The sequence below is a fragment of the Chenopodium quinoa genome, unplaced genomic scaffold, assembly GCF_001683475.1.
Source record: "Chenopodium quinoa cultivar QQ74 unplaced genomic scaffold, ASM168347v1, whole genome shotgun sequence".
NCBI classification, from domain to species: domain Eukaryota; kingdom Viridiplantae; phylum Streptophyta; class Magnoliopsida; order Caryophyllales; family Amaranthaceae; genus Chenopodium; species Chenopodium quinoa.
Window position 1 is genome coordinate 284490 of NW_018742433.1, and position 21392 is coordinate 305881.

Consider the following 21392-nt stretch of genomic DNA (forward strand, 5'->3'; position numbering starts at 1 on the left):
TAATATGATGATATGCCACGTTCCAAATCGTTAGGAATAGTCACATCCGTCTGTTTTTGATAGATTTCTGATAAACGGGTTTGGCCCCACCCGTTATTAGTGTCCACTTTATACGACCAAAGAGGTTTCACCTCAAAATTATATGGCAATGAAGGGAGTAGCCCCTTAGCCTTATAAAGTGGACACGACTTTATCTTTTCTTCAATGTGGGATACACATCCCAATATTTCTCTTCACTTTCACTTTTATACTCTTTCACTGTGAAACAACACTTTCACTCACATGTGGGTTTCTTATGGGCTCAACAATTTCTCATCAAACTCGTTAAAAAGTAACGTAATATTTTCTTAATTAATTTCACTATGTTGCCCATTTGGAATAAAATAAAAAATAAAAAAATTACCTCAACTTTTGTCAAAAAGTTCAATATGTTTTAAGTTATGCTTCATTCAAAGACACAAATGTATAGATGAAATCTAATATGAAGTCTTAAATAGTGACTATTTTTTTAAAAGCTAAGGAATAGGGTAATACCGACGCAAAACATCTCACATGTCATTATGTCAATGCACTTTGTTCTAAGTTAGCAAGCTAAGTCATACATATACATTATGAGGTGAAGAGAAGTGTAAAATAATCCTCAGTTCGAAGTCCCCCATCTAGTGAAGCTTGATTCTTCAACCTCGTGATTGTAAAATGCAAACAAGTTATATTTGGTATGTATCAAATTGTGAGTATTGCATTTCAAAACATTTGCCATCTAATTAAATTGGCATCCAATTAAGTATACATGTAAACAATTTGTTCAAAATATCTATACTCCATAGTACAAACCGTGTAATTGAATAATATCAAATTGTTGATCGACCGACTGAATTATTATAGGATAAATATTTTTCACCCGAATTGAATTACTTTAAATGTAAGATCATTTGACATAGGATATCATTGATTTATTACAAAAACATTATAAGAAGTATATATATAATAGAAATATACTCCGCATTTGAGAAACAAAGTTGTACTTTCTATATATAGTTTTATTTGTATAATAGTATCTATGTTAAATTATCTCAATCTAGTTCTCATGCAATGAGTTAATGAACTTAATAATTATATCAGTAAAATAAAAAATATATATCACCACTGTCATATGATCATATTAGGTTGATGATCTAGGATTAAAATAAAAACCAAAAAAATATGGAGCGAGTACTAGATTACTCATGTTACTCCCATTTGGATTCTCGTTGTAGAGAAAAAATAGTCAAACTAATGGAACATTTTTTTTTTAAATATGGAGCGAGTACTAGATTACTCGTATGATTCCATCTTTTGATAATATTAATAATCATTTATTAATAATAATAATAATAATAATAATAATAATAATAATAATAATAATAATAGTGATGTTCGGCAATGCTTTCCCTACGTCACGTTTGCAGTTTTTGGTCTTCAGGCTACGCTTCTTCGCAATTCTGGTTTAAGGTTAGGGGTGTCGGTTTTTGGGTGGGGGAAGGGATGGTGGGGTCGATTCAGGATGGGGGAAGGGGAGGGGGGCCGATTCCGGTGGGGGGGAAGGGGAGGGAGGGTTGTTTTCCGGTTTCGGGATGGTGGTTGGGGCAGCGAGAAAGGGATAGGGGGGGTGGGTTGCGTTGGTAGGGGAAAGAGATTGGGGTGGGGTCGCCGGCGCCGGCCAAAACATTGGGCGCCGGTCGCCGTCAGGGGGGAGGGGCTGGCTATGTTCGGGGAGCTCTTTCGGTTTGCCTTAATTTAGAACTTTAGTTAGTAACATTAATGAGGGAAAATATGTAAATAAATATTTTTAGGGGCAAAAATGTCTGCACACTATTCTTAAAATTTCAAAACAAGACAATTAACTTTAATGAGGATAAATAATTAAATAAACATTTTAGTGGGTATAATTGTCCAAACACTATTCATAAGAGTTATCTCATACTTTTTAAAAGGTAGGGATCGGATTCATCTAATTCACTTTGACTAATGTTTGCGATTTATATATAAGAATTAATATAGTCTTGTAAATACTTGTTGGAATTGCGCCAATGAATGAATCATATTTAATTGTTATATTTTTTTACTTATTGATAATTAAAGATATTACCAATCAAAGTATTCCATTGACATATGTGCACAAGGGAAACATTTTATTTAAACACGGAGGGAGTAAACCTTTACTTATCGATTTTAACCTGTCATAGTATAAAATATACTTACGAGTTTCAACCATCAGCTTAATTTTTTGGCTGAATTGGTCCACTAATATGGTTTCAGAGCCAACGTGACGCAAAGATCACGGGCTCAAATCTCATTAGGCCACCCATCACTTTCAAGTGGAATATTTCGCGCTGGGTATGCGGATGACCCATACTACATCCACACTTCAAGCCCAACGAGCTCTCGTGTAAGGGGGCGCGTTATATTATAATACATACTTACGGGTTTCAACCATCACCTTAAACTTCTGGTTGAGTTGATCCAATAACATAACCTAATTAAGACAGACGCCAGATGAATATTCATTGAAGACCACCATCTCATTGACAATTTGACATATCCCCAGATTTAGTTTTTTCGTTCTAGTATACTCCATGATTTTTTACACTGTTGCAAAAAAAAAAAAGATTTTTAACAACGGATCAAGTCATCAAGTTTCACACTTTCTTCACGGCAACCTTAAGGCCTTAAAGCTTTTAATTATTAGTTTATCATAGAATGTTAACAACCAATCTTTTTATTTATTAATTTTTTTTTTATTTTTTTTTATCAATTTTTTTTTTTTTGGTATCAAAATGTTAACAACCAATCTAGTGCATTATGTATGTATGATAATAAACGTCATTTCCATAAGATTTATATCTTTCAAAGGGTTAAGCAAAATATAATCTTAATTTTTCTTGGTATATTAAATATAAATATTTCTTGACACATTGAACAATGGATGATTGAACTATATAAATGCATTTTTCAATCTGGTTGTGAGACCTAAATTACACACATAGCAAAGAAGAAAAAAGACCCTTTGAATCAATTTTCACAAAGTTTATCAAACCAAAGAAGACAAAACCCTATTCACTGACTTGTACGTCAACTGAATTTTAGCAATCTGCAACAAAATATCATTGCTTGTTTTATTCTCAATTTGGCCCCAAAATTTCCTTGCATAACACTAGCTTTATGTGATAAAATAAAGTGGTTTTAGATATTGTCCCCAATTTATGCATTGGTATAAGCAAAGAAAGTTGAAGGTTGGCGTAATGCTGATGTAACCATGATTTATAAATAATCATTTTCTTTCCATTAAAAAAAAAAAAAAAAAAAAGCAAAAAAGGAGGATTACCAGTGGATGTAAATAGGTGCTCTCACTTGCAATTTTTAAATAGTTGGAACTAGTAGTTTACCATTGTGAAGCTACAAGGGTTGTAACTTTGGTGAAACTACAAAACTTTGCAAAGCTATGTAGTGAATCACTACACCCACAACATGTATTGTTCACTTTGAGTAATTAATATTTTTTTTATTTTTATTTTTTTTGCATTTATTTTCTCTTAATAAAATTACAACATGTTGTAGCTAGCCATTGTGGATATTGTAGCTTAAATTGATGAAGTTTGGGAATAATGAAGTGGCAACTCAAAACTATAACTATTCATTGTGGATGCTTTAACATCTATGATTTACAATAATAACATTAATCTGTGAACCATAGATTTATTGAAACAACGCGAAATAATTAATGATGTGGTAACTCAAAGAATTTTTTTTTTTGAACCATAGATTTACTAAAAATAACATAAATTTTACAATCAAAATCAAAACTATTTTCCATATTTGGCATAGCTTATACACTCCACCACTTCAAGCTCGATACGCGAGTGATAACACGATATTATACACGATTTATATGTTATATTTGATCATATTTTTATTGTGTTTTCTCCATACATTTAATCTTACAGAGCTATTATATATTTTATATATTTCGATGTTGCTCTCCTCGTGTTATGTTTCTTCGTTATGTAGGATTTTCTCCTAAAATGTGCATTTGCAAGCCGGTATGAGCCGGGTGCATTAAGAAGATTAAGAGCCTCACATCATGTCACATTCCATGCTAGAAGTAGCATTTGCATGAGCATAGTGTGGAAATTGCTTAAGCCCCAGCCTAGCCATGGCTTGTAGCATCAACCTTGACTAGGTCGTGGCTCCTCCGTTTTTGCTCAAGAAAAGTCTACCAAGATTAGTAGACGCCACGGATTGGTCGTGGCAAAACCCCAGTAGCTTTGGCCGGGTAGTCCGTGGCTATTACTTGACGAAGCATTGAAGCCAAATTAAAGGCAGTTTAGAAGACCTATTTTAGGAAACTTCTTTACTTGTTCCTAGGGGTATAATTAAGATTTTGTGAGGCATATTAGCCACTTCTTTTTACATGTTATTTTGGGTTCAAAAATGCTACAATTTCCTTCTTCTTTAGATTTTGTTTGTTAAAAAATTCGTCTTTAATTCCATTAATCCAAGTATTTCTTCTTTTCTATATTATGTCCTTTAACTTTTTTATTGTTTGTTTTTATTACTTTGATTATGAGTGAGTAGATTTATATTCTAGCTAGGGTTAGATTGAACCCTAGCCATGATTGATACTTGATTTATTCTTTTATATTCTCAATCAATTGTTTATATTGTTCATGCTTAATTGATTGTGCTTATGCCAATACTAGATTAGGGATAATTGGTATTGTTATTATTCCATTGTTTTGTTCACAACGAGTTTGGTTTTCGACGGTTTGAATAGATCAATTAAGGATATGAATTTCTCCACGGAAGTAGGTAAAGCGGATTATTAGGAAGTTAGGGTGCCGGACTTAATGTCTTTAATTTGCATGATTCCACGGAATTAAGTAGATTTGATTGGTTATTAGGGAAGCCATTGACAACTCGAGAGAGATTTTTGGTATTTTATAGGGCGTACCTTTCTTTGTGAACATATAATTGATTGGTTGGGTAGGAATTTGTCTTGTATTGATTATATATGCTAGTGGTGATACTTAATTCTAGATATTTTTACTCCCTCTGTCCCTTATTGATAGTCTCTTATGCCTAATTTTAAGTTCCAAAATTATAGTCCCATTTGTTTTTTTCAAGTACCATTAATATTTCATTTTTACCAATATACCCTCTTTTTTTTGTCCTTTTCCTCTGTCCTTCCCATATTACCCTCGTAATTCCTCATATTCTTTTGCCACTTTCTCCTAAATTTCTACACTCTTCCTCTCTCCTCTGGCATTAATATTTTCAGTTCCCTCTTTCTCTTTCTTCATTTTTTTCTCTTATCTCTCCTAAATTCTTGAAGAACCCTAGTTTTTTCTTCTTCTCTCTCCTGAATTCAATGCTTTCCGGTGATGATTTGGAGGATCGAGTTGCAGATCGGTGTTTGCATAGGTCTTGCAAAGCAAAGCCCCCAAAAAAGAAGAAGCAAAAAACGACCATTTCCTTCCCCAGGTATTCGTATTCACCCCTCTGTGATCAATTATTTATTTATTTATTTATTTTTTGTTTTAAAGAGTCATTCATGATAATTTGTTAATTGTGTTGTATTTGGAAGTGTAAAATTTAGTGGTTATGTATTTGGGTGTGAGCATTTGAATGTTTAAGATTTGTTTTTTTTTTTTTTTTTTTTAATTTATGTGTTGCTTTATTTTGTAGTTTAATGGTTGTTAGATTGTGTATTATTTGGTAGTGTAAAATTAATGCCTTATGATTTTGGATGTAAAATCGTGATTTTTACTAAGTTAGGGTTTTGAATTTTTTTTTCTATTTTATTTTGGCCTTTTGGTTACTGAGTAGTATAATTGCTGTAAATTTTGTATATTATGTAGTTATTGCTCATGATAATTGAATAATGATGATTGTTGTTAATCTTGAATACTCTGATTCCTGAACCCTGCATCGTCTTTGCTCTGTTAGTTTGTTGCTCTGATTTCTGATAATTGCTTTGTTAGTTTTGTGTAATTACTCTATTAGTTTAGTACAATTGCTCTGTTAGTTTGGTATAATTGCTCTGTTAGTGTTGTCTGATTTTTTAGCCGTGTTAGTTAATTGCTCTGATTTTAATTTCATACTCTGATCGATCATGAATCCTCTCATTTGAATGTTTCATGGATGAAACAAGAATGAATGATTCATGGCATTTGGTTGAGATCAGTTCCCCCCATATCTTGGTCATCTTCAACCAGTAAGAAGCATTAAGATCATATTAAAAGAAGTCACCTTCATGATATTTATCTTCATTACCAACATCTTCAACAAGGAATAAAATTCTTTTTATATAGAGTTGAACATTTTGATTTTATTTAGTGAGCAATCTGTGTACTTTTATTTGATTGGGTATTGTAATGAAATACTCTAATTTCATTGGTCAACAAATTTCACATGGATTCATCCCTTATTAGTGCATTGTTAGTGGACATTGAATAAAGATAAAAAAAAAAAAAAAAAAACCTTTGGTTTCTTGAGAAAACTGGTTAACAGCAAAGCAAAACACTTTCTCTCTCTAGAATTAATTTGGTAATCATTGTCTTAGTTAAGTTTCTTAATTCCCGTGATTTTTCCCCATAAGGGACGGAGGGAGTATTATTTGATTTCCCTATTTTAGTAGTTTTATATTTTCAATTTTATTTTGATTGACTCAACTAGTTATAATTCATAGCAACCCAATATTGATACTACTTTCTCTGTTGGTTCAACCCCGACTTACCCTGATACATATTAGGAGGATTCGTTAGGTTTTTATTATTTTTGTTAGGTGTGTGACCGCCTATCATTGAGCAGTGATTTTCAATGTCTTTGCATCTTTCCAAGTAGAGACCTTTGCAATCTGTGTTAATGTTTTGATTGTAAAGTTGATGAGAAACCCTAAACCCATATGAATCCAAATCACGTACTTTCCTATTTTTTAAAATCCTAAAAATAAAAATTCTCATCCATATATGAGAATTAAAATCCTAGAAAATTGGAAAAACCTAGAAAATCGGGTAAGACTCTAACAAATGGAGAGAACAAAGCAAAGCAAAATGAAAATACAACAAAATCCTGATTAAATTAAAGAAAAAGGGTAGAAAATAAATTAAAGAAAAAGTGTTAAACGATTAAAAAATTTAAAATTCTAAAAGAGAAGAGACAAGAGATTGAGATTAAGATCGAGAAGAGAGAAAATGGAGAAGAGATAATTCCTTATGTGGTCTCTAGTTTTTTAATTAGTTGCAATGTTTTGAACTCCATACTTACTAATGTATAATTTCAACCCTTCATATCTCTCGATGTAATCATAAATAAGTAAAAAAAAACATTAAAAATTCGGTATTATCAAAATGAATTGAAACGCATTTAGCAAGACCCAAAAAATGATTATATTCTGTCCATATATATATATATGTGTGTGTGTGTGTGTTTGTGTGTGTGTATACATACATATATATATATATATATATATATATATATATATATATATATATATATATATATATATACACATATATATATACACATATGTATATACACACACACACACACACACACACACACACACATATATATATATATATATATATATATATATATATATATATATGTTTCGGGGGTTTTGGAGTCCCTCGGGAGAGTTACAATTCCAAGAATGTGCGTCGACCGTTTGTACCTTCAAAATCACAAAAACTCCGGTTGGGTGGAGTTCCGCCTCTGACAATCAAGTTAGAATGTTTCCGGATGTATAAAAGTGCGGAATGTAAAGGTTTTTCTCTCTGTTTCAGAGAGAATTCTGCAATTTATATTGCTCGGGTTTTGTGTGTATATTTATGAATGTGTGTAATAAATGAAGATTTTCCTCTATTTATAGTGGAAACGGATCAGTTCCCTTTTTAGGGTTAAACTTCCACGTGTCAATAGAGGATTGGTTCCCCTAGGACCTCTCTGAGGCTGACACGTGTCAGCATGCTATAGGGCCACGTGGACAGGGTATTTTTACCCTAAACATTTTCTCCTCACATGTGTGACGTGGCTTGCCACGTGGCACTTGTGACAGGTGTCACATTCAGGGAAGGTGACGTTTCGTCTCCTTCCCTCTCTCTCTATTTTTTTTTTCCTTTTTTTTTTAATTCGAATTTCGAATTTTAATAGGAAGGTGATAGTTAGCTTTCTGGGTTCTTCTTCTATAAGTATGAACCCTCCCCCTCTCATTTTCACACTTTGCAAATTTTTTGTTTTTGAGAGAATTTTATGAGAGAATGCTGTGATACCGGCTGTTATTTTATTCAAAACCATCCTTCTTTCTTCACTCATCCGGTCACCGTCTGAGTGCTCTTTGCTCAAAGCGCATAGGAATGGTATGACCATACTTAAATTCCTTCCCTTAGCTCTCAATATACCCACAGCCGGTCACAACCGTCTGGGGCATCTTCAAGCAAATTTCCTTCAAACTGCCTGAGAACCCTTTGACCTTTCTCTAGCTTCCAATACACCCACAGCTGATCTCAATCGTCTGAGGTTTCTTTAAGCAAATTTTTAGAAAAACGTCTGGGTCTTCAGTGAAATTCAGTTGCTCTTCAAGGTGGTACATCTGGGATATCGTCCGGGGTATCATCAAGCAACAAAAAGGATTTTCGGTTGCTGAATTCAAGGAGTCAACCATTTTCAGACTTCTTACAACTTCAAGGTACCGTCTCTACCCCTTGTAACGTTTTTGCGCATTTTCCGGTTGTATAGCTTGTAAAGAATAATGGACTCACCAAACACACACACGGCACATCCTAGGACAGTTGTCAGCCGGTCACCGGATACAGCTGAGTCTAGGACTAGGGATGCCGTCTGAAGAATAGATAGGCAGTCCTTGACCGCATTTTAAGTAGAATTATTCTAAGTTGGTTTAGAAGACGGTGCCGGCTAGGATCAACCCAGATTATTCTTTTAACCGGCTGCGGATTACTCTTTGGGTATCCGTCATTACCGTTTGTTGGTATGTAGGCGGCCATTGGCCAAACGGATGTATCATAACAAAGTTATGTATTAAATGCTAAGGTTTTGACCTTGCTTAGTTTGAGTTTGTAACCGGCTGTAGTGTTTTTGTGCAAAGACCGGTTACCTTCGACTATGATTTTAGTTACCGTCTGTGTTGCTTTGGAGAAACGACCGGTTGTATCTTGGTTTCAATTAATCATTCAAGCAGCCGTGAGTTATCTTTAACTTAGACAGTCGGTTAAAGCCGCTTGAGTTATGATTTATAGAACAATGTACCACCCAAATGGGAGATGCTCTCTTCGACGAATTCACCCAAATGGGCGTCGCCGGTTGCCTGCTCATGTTGGAGTAGGCAGTTTAATATATCCGGACATTGGCCTTATGGATAGCTAAGTTTGATACTTAGCCTACGTCTACTCATTTTAGAGCAGACGGTTGCCCGGTTGTGCATTGCACGGATGGGACTTTGCATAAAATACTGAAAATAAAGCATTCTTTCATTAATATACTCTATTTACAAAAATTTACAAGTTACAAGTAGTACTTTTTCAAGTTATCTACATTCCAGGTTCTGGCTAGCTGCCTGCCGTCTAGAGTTTCTAGGTGGTAGGTGCCGCCTCTAACTTCTTCAAAAATCTGATAGGGGCCCTTCTAATTAGGGGTTAGCTTTCCCTGCTCATTTGCCCTACCAGTCGCCTCCATTTTTTGTAACACAGAGTTCCCCACTTTTAGGGGCCGTTTGTGTACTCTTTTATTTTAGGCATTCATCATTCTCAGACGGTATATCTCTTGACGCAAGGCGGCATTGCCCCTGCGCTCCGGGAGTGAATCCAATGCTAGACGCATGGCCTCACAATATGCCTCTTCATCATAGAGCATGATTAGAAGCGTTGGCTCATAAAGTTCAATTGGTAGGACAACTTTAGTGTCGTATGTCATGAGAAACGGGGTTTCACCGGCTGCCCTTTTTTCAGTTGTTCTGATGGCCCATAGGACATGAGGCAACTCATCCGCCCATAGACCGCCAACCCTTTCAATTTTCTTCTTAATGTCGTCTAAGATGAGCTTGTTAAAGGCTTCAACTTGGCCGTTTGGTTGGGGACGGCCGACTGATGCAAAACAATGCTAGATCCCTTGATCTCCCAACCAGCTCTTGAGGGTAGGCGTTTCAAACTAAGGGCCATTGTCAAAGACCATAGACATAGGTACCCAAAATCGGGTGATGATGTTCCTCCAAATGAAGGAGATGACATCCTTTGTCTTAATGCTCTTGACCGCCTCTGCATCAACCCATTTGGTGAAGTAATCTACAGCAACCAGGATGTACCTTTGCCCGCCTGTGGCAGGCGTATATGGACCCAGGATGTCCATGCCCCATTTTGCAAATGGAATCGGGTTGTAGATAGTTTTCAAATCAGAAGCCGGTCGGTGTGGGAGCCGGCAAAATCTTTGACACTTGTCGTACTTCTTCACCATTTCCATGGCGTCTGCCCTAAGAGTGGGCCAAAAGTAGCCTTGCCGCCTGGCCCTTTTTGCTAGAGTTCTGCCGCCTATATGTGATGCACAAAAGCCCGAGTGCAGATCCTCTAGAACTTTTTTCCCCCTTTCCGGGATAACACATTTCAGGAGTGGCTAGAGGTAACCATTCCGGAAGAGTTCTCCCTTGTAGATCTCAAAACTTGAGGCTCGCTTTTTTAACGCAGCCGCTTCTAAAAGGGGCATCCGACAAAGTGCCATCTGCCAAATAAGCCCGGATGACATCCATCTAGGTAGAGCTTCGTTCAAGAACTCCAATGGGATCATGTTCAATGCTTCTCTTTTCTATGACTTCCCAAAAGATTGACCTAGGCGCATCACAAGTGGCGGATGATGCCAACTTAGACATTGCATCCGCTTGATTATTTTATGACTTGGGCACCTGACTTAGATGAAATTCGTCAAGTGTCCCAGCCTCGTCTTTGACCGCCTGCAGATATTTGGTCATAGTCGGATGGGTGGCCTCGTAGTCATCATGGTATTGGCTAACGATCAACTGAGAATTTGAGCAGGCGTCAACTTTCCTTGCCCCTGCCGCCTTACACATGCCGATACCGGCTAGCAGAGCCTCATACTCCGCCTCAATATTCGAGGCTTGAAACTTAAACCGTAGTGCATATTCATATTGGTCCCCTTCCGGAGACTTGCAAATTACGCCTGCACCACAGCCGTTCATAGTAAAGCTCCCGTCTACAAAAACCTTCCAGACCTGATCAACATTGTCCGGCTGAGCCAGCCTTATCATTTCCACAATAAAGTCGGCAAACGCCTGACCCTTCACTACCTTTCTTGGTTCAAAGCTGATTTCCAAACTTTGTATTTCAATAGCCCACTTGAGCATTCTGCCAGATGACTCCAAGGTTTTCATTAGTCGCTTGAGGGGTTGGTCTATGTAGACCACCACCGGATGTGCCAAGAAATATGGTTTGAACTTCTTGATTTCCATGAACAGGGCGAGACCAAACTTTTCAACCAAGGGGTACCGCAGCTCAGCATTTTGAAAAACATGGATAATGAAATAGACCGGGAGTTGAATGTCGTCTTTCTTAGCTAGGAGAACGGCACTGAGGGCATGATCTAAGATGGCCAAATACAAGTAGAGAACCTCTCCTGCTAGAGGGATAACCAGCCGTGGTAATGAGTGAAGGTGCTCTTTCAATTTTTGGAATGCCGCCTCAGCATTTTCCCCCTATTCGAATCTAGTCTTCTTCTTGATTTCCTAGAAGAAGTAAAGGCACTTGTCGCCTGACTGGCTGAGGAATCTCCCTTATGCCGCCAGACAACCGGTAAATTTTTGGACTTCCTTGACAGTGCGGGGTGACTTCATGTCAATTACCGCCTGTACCTTTTTCGGGTTGGCCTCTATCCCCCGTTGATCAATCAAAAATCCGAGAAACTTCCCTGACTCAACATTAAAGACACACTTTTTGGGATTAAGCATGACCTTATGCCGCTTGAGGGTGGTGAAGGTTTCTCGGAGGTCAGCAAGGTTATCCGTCTGGAGCTTAGATTTGACTATCATGTAATCAATGTACACGTCTACATTCCTCCCAAATTGATTAATGAAGACCGTATTAATCATACGCTGGAAGGTAACAGGCGCATTTTTCAGCCCAAATGGCATCACCGTATAACAGATGACCCTTGATCTGTGACGAATGTCGTCTTCTCTTGATATTTTTTCCACAAGGGTATCTTATGGAAGCCTGAGTAGGCATCCATGAAGCTTATCAAGGCATGACCGGCTGTAGAGTTGACCAGACTGTCGATCTTTCAAAGTGGATAGATATCCTTCGGACATGCCTTGTTCAGATCTATGTAATCAACACACATCCGCCAGGAGCCATTCGACTTTTTAAAAAAGGACAACGTTAGCTACCCAATCTGGGTATTAACATTGCCGAATGAACCCGACATCCAGCAGCTTCTTAACCTCGGCGGCTGTCGCCTGAGATCTTTCCTCGCCGTGGTTCCTTTTCTTTTGCATAACTAGCTTTTTTTTGGGATCCACGACGAGTTTGTGGACATCTAGATCCTGGCATCTCTTCCACTTCAAAGGCAAAATGTCTTTGAATTCTTTCAGCAGTTCGTGCAAATCTGCACGCAACTTGGCAAAAGCAACCGTCCCCACTTTAACGGTTCGTTCCGGACGGCTGTCATCTAGAACAATGTCAATATTTTCACCAGCCGGCTGGGGACGGAGATCATCTGGTCGCTTCTCGATCAGTGATTGCTATTGATTCTCTTTTTTGACTGCCACCTGGTGATCCGCCTTCCTCTTTTTCTCGGCTGCTTTGGGAGCAGACGCGACTTCCTTGAAGTCATCAAGGTCGATAGGTTCCTCGCCTTGGTCGGCTGCGACCACAGTAGGCTTGACGTCTGAGAGATAACACTCCCTTGCCGTCTTCTGATTCCCGTTCAGGAACCCACTGACCCATCATCCCTCTTAAACTTTATCAGCAAGAGGGATGGGATGATGACTGCCTTGGACTCGTTCAAGGTTGGACGACCTAAAATTAGATTCTATGCGGTCAATTCCTCGACCACCAAAAACTGGACGACTATGTGCCGTCCCTCCCCCTTTTCTCTTAGCCGGATGGGTAGGTCAATCCTCCCCACAGGATGCACTACCCCTCCCCCAAAGACAACTAAGGGGTGAGAGGCCTTGTGCATGCTACTAGGCTTGTACTTGAGCTTCGCTAAGCACTGATAGTTTATAAGGCCAAACGAGCTCCCGTTATCGATAAGGATCCGGCCCACTCGTTGGTGGCAACCTTGCATTCGATGACTATAGGGTCATCGTGAGGCCGCCTGACCTTGCCCCGATCCTTCTTAGAGATGAAGACCTCAGGGAAGGTGTCTTTCGACGCCTGACCTTCATCCACCGAGTTGACAAACTTTCTGATGTTATCCTTTGTACCCCGAATGGTAGGACCCCCTCTCGCGAAGCCGCCTGCTATGGTAAAGATCTGCTCTTCATCAATGTCAAAGCTTATAGCCGGCTTCTTGAATAGTTGTCCATTGTTTGTTTTGGGGTTACCCTTAGACTTCATCATATAGGACTTCAAAGCCCCCTCATCAGCTAGACGGTCCAGTAGCCGCCTGAGGCTATAGCAGCCATTGGTGTCATGGCCTATATCCTCATAATCAAGCCGGTTAACCCATATTTTGCCAAATTTTTTTTGCAAGTGCCAGAGGAACCGAGGCCTAGCCTCGTTAAAATAATTAAATAAATAATTAAAACGGCCCAAATAATGCAAAGTTATAGCCAACCAAATGGCCGAGTGCCTAGCATGTAAGCCATGGGGCTAGGCTTGCTAGGCACCAAGGCCTTTGGCTATGCGTGCCTTGGGTGCTGGCCTGCCCAGCCAGCAGCACACCCCACGCCTGCTGGCACCAGAAGTCTCGCAGCATGCTACGCATGCTCGCATGCAGCTGGCGTTTGCAGCTTGTGGGTGGCCTACTAGCAATGCTGGCTTGCTACCCCTTGTGCCGCACAAACCCGCAGCAAATGCACACATACCGCATCACCAAGTGTGCACTTACTTGCACACACCACACATTAGTGCATCAAGGGGGCAAGGTAGCCCACACACGCACCTTGGCAGGCATATGTGGGTTGCGTGAGCAGCCCGACTATCCCAAGGGTGTGTTTTTGAGCGGTCCTTGCCTTGATTTACGTGGACTTGTCTCGGGATTTTAATACCGATATGTGTGTGGCATAAAATTGATTCTAAATTTATTTTAGAACCAACATTGAGCAAGAATGAAAATATAAGAAGTCTAATTTAAATAAATTCAATTTTATAGTGCACCAAACCAAAATTATTCAAGAACCATTCTTTAAATCAATTTTAGGTTCATCATGATGCTACAAAAATGAAGGGCTATACTCACAATTAATTTAACCATACATAAATTAATAATGAGACTTTACAAAATTAAAGAGGTTGGAAAAATAAACCCATGCAACTTATGAAAAATTTCCAACACCAACTTGTGTATAATTGAAAAATTACATCTTCAATTATGAAGATTAATTAAATTTCAATCACAAGTTTTGAACTTTTAGGATTTTAATCAACTCAAAATGATTAAATACAAAAATTAGTTCAACATGTAATTTAGAAAGTAAATTTCTAACCAAATAAACAATTAAAGATTGGATCTTTAACATATTAGGGACTTCAAAATTACACATTCACCATAAACATTCACACTTGAAGCAAATGGCAGTACTTGCTCTTGTCCCGACTTTTGATCGGACTTTTCGTTGATTTCGGTTTTTCAATGGTCAATCGGTCTTTTATCTCCATGAGGATGGAGGAGCAGTCTTTGTTGAACTCGTACTTGGGGGACGTACGGCTTCAACTCTCTCTTTTTCTTCTAGGACGCCTGACTAAAATGGTCCGCCACCCAAACTTCTTTTCTTTTCTTGCTCTCTTCTTTTTTAGCCGGCTGAACAGACCGACTCTCTTTTCTGTCGAACTTTTTAGGGTCCGACGAGTGCTTGATGGCACAGAGCTCCGTCGCCTATATGTTGGCTTCGGCTTCCATCAATGCCTCTTAGAGGGTAGCAACCTTCTTTCTGATTTGGTCAAACTTAAAGGTCGACCCATCCTTCAGACCCTTGAAGAAGTTTGTATAGGTAACTTCGTCAGACAGCCCTTGGATCTGAATTCTCATCAGATTGAACCGACTGACATAGAACCTTAGTCCTTCCTTATCTCCCTCTTGAATAGCCCCCATGTCGAGACTTGTCTTTTTGGCAGGGATGTTCATGGAGAAGTTGGACGCGAATAGGTAAGCTAGCGTCTTAAAGTTGTTGATGCATTCGGCTAGCAGATAGCCAAACCATCGTTGGGCTATGCCCTTCAATGTTGTCGGGAACCATCGGCACCAGGTAACATCATCCAAAACCCCTGTAAGTACACGAGGTTGGTGTAAGCCATTAGGTGGTCTTTCGGGTTGGTGGTACCGTCATAGGTACTAACCAACACGTTCTTAACCTTGGTCGGCTGAGCCGCCTAGAGAACGCCGATGGCTATTCCCTGAGGTTTAGCAGCCGGAGCTGCCAGTCTATGGGCTGGACCTGCTGTGCCGCCTGACCCCTAAAGAGGGCTGGTTTGCATGTATGGCGATCCATACGACATGTATGGCTGTTGGGGCACATATGGAGTCGGCTGGATAATTTGAGGGCCAGTACGTGCGGACATGCCGCGTGACTGACTCTCTCGGTTTGTTTTCGAATACTTCATTGAAGTATTCTGGAAACTGACTTCTCTTCTCCTAGATGAACATCCGGGCGTCTAAGTAAGTCTTTTTTTACTTATCCGGTTGAACTTGCCGGATGGCCTTCGATTGCCCTTATACAGGGAAACGAAGTTTAGATAGGTCAATCAAGGGCCCATCCACCCCCTTTGGTTTAGGGTGAGGAGTAGGCACACGATCTTTGACATTCTTATTCCCGGAGGGAGAAGGCTTCTTGGCCGACTGACCCTTGGTGGTGCCAGTTTACTTTTTTATTATGTCCTTGATCTCCCCTTTGAAACTCATCATGAATTTCATGAGCTCGTCTCTAGTTACGGGGGCAGCACCCTCCACCGCCTAGGGTCGCCCAGCCGGCTTGATAGTTGGGCTGCTAGGACCAGCTTTGTCTTTGCCCCGTTCCCTTGTTTCCTTAGAACGGGTGCGTCTAGTTTTGAATGACCCGCCTGGGGCCACGTAGGTGTCGACCTCAAAGTCGTCATCACTATCTTGGTCCGTGTGGACCTCAGTCTCGGCCATAAGCCGTTTGCCTTCAACAGCCGGTACAGATTCGGATGCCATCTCGGAAGTACTCTCCCCACAAACGACGCCAAATGTTTCGGGGTTTTTGGAGTCCCTCGCGAGAGTTACAATTCCAAGAATGCGCGTCGACCGTCTGTACCAGCTAAACCACGGAAACTCCGGTTAGGTAGAGTTCGGCCTCCGACGATCAAGTTAGAACGTTTTTGGATGTATAAAAATGCGGACTGTAAAGATTTTTCTCTCTGATTCAGAGAGAATTCTGCAATTAATATTGCTCGGGTTTTGTGTGTATGTTTATGAATGTGTGTAATAAATGAGAATTTTCCTCTATTTATAGTGGAAGGGGATCAATTCCCCTTTTAGGGTTAAACTGCCACGTGTCAGTAAAGGATTGGTTCCCCTAAGACCTCTATGAGGCTGACACGTGTCAACATGCTATAGGGCCACATGGACAGGGTATTTTTACCCATGTATATATATATATATACATATATATATATATATATATATACATATATATACATATATATATATATATACATATATATATATATATATACATATATATATATATATATACATATCTATATATATGTATATATGTATATATGTATATATATGTATATATGTATATATATGTATACATATGTATATATTTTTACATATATATATATATATATATATATATATATATATACATATATATATACATACATATATATATATATATACATATATATATATATATATATATATATATATATATATATATATATATAAAGTGGACAATTAAATGAAAGAATGTGAATACTACGTGCAAATTTTTAAGCCTATGTGTCACGTAGCGCCCTCCTCAATTAATCGTATCTTCCAATTTACGTGCTTAATAATATAGATTGTACAAGGTTTGAATCCATAACCTTATGTTTAAAAACAAAAATGTTAGTCACTAAGCTATTACCATAATAATGTAGGACTTTAGATACTCTAAGAGGAATTACATGAATCGTATTCATAGGCATCTAAAACAAGATCTATGCATAACACACAAAGACACATAATTATACCTTTGAAGCGTGATTCCACAAGTGATCGAGCAAGAACAATAAGGAGAACAAGAACCCCTAACGTGATTCCTCTACTTGGTCCACGGGCAAGGATTTAGCCTCCACTAATGCTAGTTAGTTGTGATTGAACCCTTCAACCAACCTTCTATGGAGAGGAGAGGAGATAAACGAGCTACGAACCACCACCACCACCACCACCGTACGTCCACCAACGCCGGTGTCTATACCGTACAGTAAGGGAGTGAGAGACAAGCGTGTGAAAGAGAGAGGGGTTGGGAGTTAGTTGCTTGATTCACAATCTAATGCTTAGGTTAATTTTGACTTGTATGCATAACCTAGGCAAGGCCTCTATTTATATATCGCATGTATAATTAGAGTCCATGTGAAGCCCAAACTCCTAACCCAATCCAAACTACTTTAGCCTTACTACTTATGTGTCTTGTCATTACCTCATGAAGCCATGAATGGGATTCATACTTTGTTCAATCCATAACCCTTGTGTGTGACCCTACAAGATCCATTCAATTGGGTTTTGGACTATTTGACTAGCCCAAAGATCATTTATCATATCTAGCAACAGATAATGACCCGATCTAAAAGAATGAACTAGTTATCTCCATAATAATGATCCTTGATATATCTAGTAATTGCACTTAACGAAGACATAAATCCTTCAATCTCCTACTTGTCTGAGACAAGTATGCAATATTCAAATTCTTTAAGTCAATATGTGTCGATTTAATAATATTATTGCATCTCATGTCGTGATCATATTATTTTACAAATCATTTCTTGAAAACTAAGTTAGAATTTCAAAACAAATTATTACTATGTAATCTATTTGAGCACGACCATGCATTTTTTTTAATCCTCCCTCTTCAAGGGGCCATGAGACATTCCAAATTAAATAGGTAGACTAAATCCAATCTTGTGGCAACCAAAGCTCCCACTCAACTTTTCAAATAACTAGGAAACACCTTTTATAGTCCCCTTTTACGAAATGACATTTGGGTGTACCACAGTTAAATCAATCGTTAAATGAAATCAGTGTTCCACTCATGTCAAAGGAATCCACTAATATATCCGGAAGCTCTATACTTGAACTTCAAAGTAGGTCAATAGTTCGATCATGCATCATTCATGAATATCCATGTGATTGACCGAGCATCTCTATGCCCGTATAGCCCATGAAACTGCGCTATCCAATCAATCTTACATGCTAGTCCATTTATTGAAATCATTTATGTCCAATTTAATGATTTCAAACTAGGAACTTAAATAATTTATGAATTTAGTTCACCTGTGGGGTTTCATTCACCAAATCACGTATTTGATGATCCCATCAATTTATAATTATTTTGGACATTTTATTCAACATCAAAACCATAATTAAATAAGAGAAATAATAAATTTCTAATTAAACATAATTCTGCAAATTAATGTATTACATATGTAATAAATTTTCTCAAAAAAAACACAACTTAAATTACATGACTTGCTTCAATCTAGAAGCCCTAGTGTGAGTCTCATGCTTGGGCCGAGGAAGGGGTTTAGTAAGCGGGTCAGCAATGTACTCATCTGCATGAACTTTGCATATCTTGACATCCCGCCTGCCAACGATCTCTCGAACGAGGTGATACTTCCTCTCAACATGTTTGGTTTTTTAATGTGACCTTGGCTCCTTTGATTGGGCAATGGTGCCATTGTTGTCACATAACAACTCAATTCCTTCTTGAGCACTAGGTACAATGTCTAGCTCTGTAAATCCAAACTACTTCCTTAGCTGCTTCTACCACAACCAAATACTCAGATTCTGTCGCAGAGGTTGCGACGGTGCTTTGCTTCGAACTCTTCCAGCTCACTACTCCTCCATTCAGACAAAAAATGTACCCAGAATAGGATTTGAAGTAATCTCTGTCTGTTTGGAAACTCGCATCCGTATAGCCCTTGACAACTAATTCATTTTTATTCGCCAACATAAATAAGAAACATTCCTATAGTCTTTCTTAAGGTACTTAAGGATGTTCTTATCAACTGTCTAGTGTGCTTATCCTGAATTTGCTTGAAATATACTGCACATGCTTAGGGCATATGCAACATCTGGCCTTGTTTATATCATGGCATACATAATGGACCCTATTGCAGAGGCATAAGGTACACTAGCCATACGCTTCAACTTTTCAGGCTTTTGAGGGCACTGAGTTTTACTAAGCGTAATACCATGAGACATGGGAAGAAATCCTCTCTTGGAGTCTTTCATGTCGAACCTTTCAAGGATCTTATCAATATAAGTCTCGACTTACTCCAATCATCCTTCGAGACCTATCTCAATGGATCTTAGTTCCCAATATGTATTCGGCCTCACCTAAGTCTTTCATGGAGAAACAACTCTTCAACCATTCCTTGATTGACTCAAGCATTGGTATATCGTTCCCTATGAACAGTATGTCATCTACATACAAGATTAAGAAAACTAGGCTGCTCCCACTAGACTTCTTGTATACACAAGGTTCTTCTTTGCTCTTGAGGAAACCAAATTGTTTGATCGCCTCATCGAAGCGAATGTTCGAACTCCGTGATACTTGCTTCAATCATAAATGGATTTCTGAAGCTTGCATACCTTTCCAGGATTTTCCGGATCTTCAAAACCGTCAGGTTGTGTCATATCCACATCCTCCTTCAAGAACCCATTCAAGAAGGCGATTTTAACATCCATCTGCCAAATTTCGTGATCGAAAAATACAGCAATCGCTAGAAGAATCCGAATAGTTAAGCATTGCTAGTGGGGAAAAGGTTTCATTATAGTCAATACCATGAATTTGTGTGAACCCTTTTGCTACCAGTCCTTATTTATAGATGTAGGCATTTCCATCTTTATCTGTCTTGATCTTGTAGACCCATTTGCAACCAATGGGTTCGACCCCATCAAGCAAGTCTAATAGTTCCCACACATCATTTTAAGACATGGAGTCCATTTTGGATTTCATGGCCTCAAGCCATTTCTCTGAGTCGGGGCTCGCCAAAGCTTTCTTGTAGGTTGTGGGTTTTGCACTCTCTAATAGGAATATTTTGGAATCCTCGGTTAAATAAAAATCAACAAACTATTTATTTCTGATTTTGTTAGACCTACAAAGGGTAGGAGCAATAGTAGAAATATTCTCTTCAACTCTTTGAAGATTTTCTCAAGAATTAGAGTCAAGTGGGACGATAGGAGTCTCACTAGTTGAATTAGCTTGCTCCGACGCATGATTTATCAAATTAGTTGACTCATGTGCCCTCGCCTCTGACGTGGTGTTCTCCACATCCATTTGTTACTCGTCTCAATTTCTTCGAGAACAACTTTACTCCCACTTGGATTTTTAGAAAGAAATTCCTTTTCTAGAATGACACCATTGCGAGCAACAAACAATTTGTTATCATCGCGATTGTAGAAATAATACCCTTTTGTTTCCTTTGGATAACCCATGAAGAAACATTTGTCTGATTTAGGGCCTAGTTTGTCACCTTGTAAACATTTACATAGGCTTCACAACCCCAAATCTTGAGAAAAGACAATTTTGGAACCTTTCCATTCCATAACTCATATGGAACCTTTTCAACTGCTTTGGACGAGCTTTTGTTTAGTACTTTCGCAGCTGTTTCTAATCATATCCTCAGAACGATATGTGAAGATCAGTAACGCTCATCATGGATCGAACCATGTCAAGCAAGCTTCGATTCCTCCTTTCTGACACACCATTTAATTGTGGGTTCCCGGAGGAGTTAATTGTGAAAGTATTCCACAATCCCTCAGATCATCATCAAAATCTTGAGTCAAATTTCACCACCACGATCAGATTGTAGTGCCTTAATTGTCTTCCCAAGTTGATTTTGTACTTCATTCTGGAATTCTTTGAACCTTTCAAAGGCTTCCGGCTTGTGCTTCATTAAGTAGATATAACCAAATCTACTTAAATCATTAGTAAAAGT

The 21392-nt window shown here is 38.5% G+C and overlaps 1 long non-coding RNA gene across 1 annotated transcript in view; it reads left to right on the plus strand.

Moving 5' to 3' along the window:
- Positions 1-4852: 4852 nt before the first annotated feature.
- The window catches only part of LOC110715084, a 42482-nt gene continuing 25942 nt past the window's right edge, over positions 4853-21392 (plus strand). Inside the window, exon 1 of the long non-coding RNA XR_002510210.1 lies at positions 4853-5520. This is a non-coding gene — a long non-coding RNA (uncharacterized LOC110715084). The remainder of the gene's footprint in view (positions 5521-21392) is intronic.